This window comes from Triticum urartu, chromosome 6A, assembly GCF_056163025.1.
Source record: "Triticum urartu cultivar PI428250 chromosome 6A, HENAU_Tu73, whole genome shotgun sequence".
Classification (NCBI taxonomy): Eukaryota; Viridiplantae; Streptophyta; class Magnoliopsida; order Poales; family Poaceae; genus Triticum; species Triticum urartu.
Genome location: NC_141878.1, coordinates 7,664,760 through 7,668,327, shown reverse-complemented (window position 1 = coordinate 7,668,327; position 3,568 = coordinate 7,664,760).

Below are 3,568 nucleotides of genomic sequence, written 5' to 3'. Positions count from 1 at the left end.
ATTAACCAAGAGGTAGAGCACGGTGAAACTTCAGACGACGAACATAGTTCGGATCCGATATCCGAACACGGCGACGCCGAGGATAAAGCTCATCACACCCCCTCTGGGAAGGAAAACAGTCCAGACGAAGATGCAAACATCATCTCGGAAACACACTTGGAACAAGAGAACCTCCGTAGAAGGCTCATTGCCAAAGCGAGGAGTCTGAAGAAGCAGAAGCAAAGGCTTAAGGCCGCACAAAATACGCTCAACAGCAGATGGAACAAAGTCCTCGACAACGAAGAAAAGTACGGTGGAAGTTACCACACAGAGATCTATCCAAAGCAAAAGCTATTACCCGAATTCGACGATGAGGCCTTAGAGCCTGCACAGCCGAAAAAAACGGCCAACCGGCTGGCTCAACCACCTTGTGATCGCGATAGAGCGGCTAACAAGGTCGCACATAAGTCAGCACACGATCTACGTGAGGACTTGCACCAAAAATCCGGTACAACCAGATCCATCTATGGATCTAGGAAGCGCGCTTCGGCACAAAATCAAAACCAAATACTACAACCGTCCGAACGCCATGATACATCCAAATATAGGGGTACCGCACACCCCCTATGTTTCACCGATGAGGTGTTGGACCACGAATTCCCAAAAGGATTCAAACCAGTGAACATAGAGGCGTACGACGGGACCATAGACACTGGGGTCTGGATTGAGGACTTTATCCTCCATATCCATATGGCTCGCGGAGACGATCTCCATGCCATCAAATACTTTCCGCTCATGCTTAAAGGACCAGCTCGGCACTGGCTGAAAAGCCTCCCCGAAAACTCAATTGAATGTTGGGAGGAGCTCGAGGACGCTTTTCGGGCTAACTTTCAAGGGACATATGTCCGAACTTCGGATGCAGACGATATAAGTCATATAATTCAACAGCCTGGTGAGTCAGCCCGAAAGCTTTGGAACAGGTTTCTCACTAAGAAGAACGAAATCGTCGACTATTCGGACGCCAAAGCCTTAGCAGCTTTCAAACACAACGTCCGAGAAAAATGGCTCGCTAGACACCTCGGCCATGAAAAACCGAGAACAATGGCAGCCCTGACAAGCCTCATGACCCGCTTTTGCGCGGGCGAAGATAGCTGGTTAGCCCGCAGTAGCACCAGCGACCCATGCACACCCGAAGTTAGGGGTGGCAATGGAAAACCACGACGCAATAAAAACAAGCGTCGGAATAAAGAAGATAGCCAAGATAATACGGCGGTAAACGCCGGATTCAGGGGCTATCGACGAGGTCAGTGGAAAAATCCTTCCAAAGGCAGCAGAGATGGATTGTCTGGCCTAAACAGGATTCTTGACAAACTATGTCAGATTCATGGCACCCCCGATAAACCTGCAAATCACACCCACAGAGAATGCTGGGTCTTCAAGCAGGCCAGTAAGCTAAACGCCGAACACAAGGGGGGGACGGGAGACACCAAGCGAAGATGAGGACGACCCTCGCTAGCAAAGTACTGGAGGACAAAAAAAATTCCCACCAGAGGTTAAGACAATAAACATGATCCATGTGACAAAGAGGAGAAGCAAACATGCACTCCGAGACACACGCGCCACAGAGCCCGTCACCCCTAGGTCCAACACCTGGTTGGCCTGCCCGATCACTTTTGATTACTGGGATCACGCGGCAAGCATCCAGCATGAAGGATTGGCTGCCTTGGTGTTAGACCCAATAATCAACGGATACCATCTCACACGAGTCCTCATGGATGGCGGCAGTGGTCTAAATCTGATATATTAGGACACAGTCCACAAAATGGGGATAGACCTGACAACAATAAGCCACATTAATACTACCTTCAAGGGAGTAATACCAGGCCCAGAGGCCCGCTGTATGGGCTCTCTATTACTAGAGGTTGTATTCGGTTCTCCCGACAACTTCCGAAGTGAAAAGTTATCTTTCTACATCGCTCCATTCCGAAGTGGACATCAAGCACTACTCGGAAGAGCGGCTTTCGCTTGTTTTAATGCAATACCACATTACGCTTCCCTCAAGCTCAAGATGCCCGGTCCACGTGGCACCATCACAGTAGTGGAAATATTGAGCGTTCTCTACGCGCGGAAGAATGTGCGGCGGCTTTAACAGCCGAGCACTATACGGTCTCACCAGCCAGGAAAAATGACAGGTCGTCAAGATCACGGACACGGTTAGACGAGTCCGGTGCATCACTACATATACATGAGATTGGTTTGATGGTCAAACCCTCATAGACGGTACCAGGGGCTTCCCGCGTATAATCAGGGCTAGTCCGGCTCAAACTTGACTTATCTTGAATTTTAATGGTTTATTGATAATAACCAATTTTTTGGCATGGCAACTTTCACCTAAGTTCTTCTCTTTTACAGATGACAATCGTGCTGCACCCGTCCAGGACACGGCACAACGGAGATACAGACGCAGACGTGCAACAGGGTCCCGCTCAAAGGTTTCTTTTCAGATTAAGACCCTGTGTCAACCTTTTTTACTGTCTCATGTTGTTCACATCCTCCGGATATACAATACATTCGAGAAGGATGCTGACGTTATTGGCGTGTGGCCACGTCAGGATATTACATGTACCTGGAAACTCGGGTTTTATTATTAAGGGCATTGCTCAGCTCGGCATATGTTATAAAGACCGAATACCTTAGGGAGTGTTTGGCGACGCGAGTTTGGCCCTATATGCATTAGCTCCGAATCATGTCTTTGGTCAAATGTTGGGTTTGCCCGGCTCCCATGTTTTGGTACCGTACGTTCCGCTATATCGGCTAAGGTAGCACTGGGAGAACTACTCGATTGTGCCCTGGTTCATCCAGATGAGCACCTCAGTAGAGAAAGCCGAAAACTGACTGTCATGATAAAGCGCGAGACTGGTCAACCACTCAATGACTTAGCGGAATCTTTAGGATTCCTCTGCAATAATGAAGGGCCGTTTCCCGGTCATGTACGTACGCGCCCCGTATTCAGACGAACGCAGAAGTACGAGGGGCTATATAGTAGTCCCACCATCAAACTCCTATGGCTATGTGAAAGTGTTAAAGCAATATAGTACGATTGCCTTGTTCGCTGCGCTACCACCTCCTTCATGGATGAAGACGTTGGATCAAGTGTGAATAAGCGTTTTTGCGAACACCCCCGCATTATATGCATGGGGCGGAAGCCGGCGACTGCAAACTTTCAGGTTATATACATATATACATAAACGGCCGCACATGAGGCATCATAATACTTTCAGGCAAAAGTAAAAACCCAGCCTTTATAATTCAATAGAACATTGTTTTTACAATGGGAATACATGTCACTAGAACATAATATTCTTCTAGCACTGAGCCTCTATCGAACGAGCGCCTTCAAGGACTTCTTCAAAGTAGTGCTCGACAGCCACTCGGCCCACGGCTGAACCCTGTGTGGCAATAGTGGTGGCTTCCATCTCTGCCCAGTATGTCTTGACACGGGCAAGTGCCATCCGCGCACCCTCTATGCACGCCAACCTCTTCATAGCATCGATATGCGGCACTGCACCAAGGTGTTGTTGGACTATTC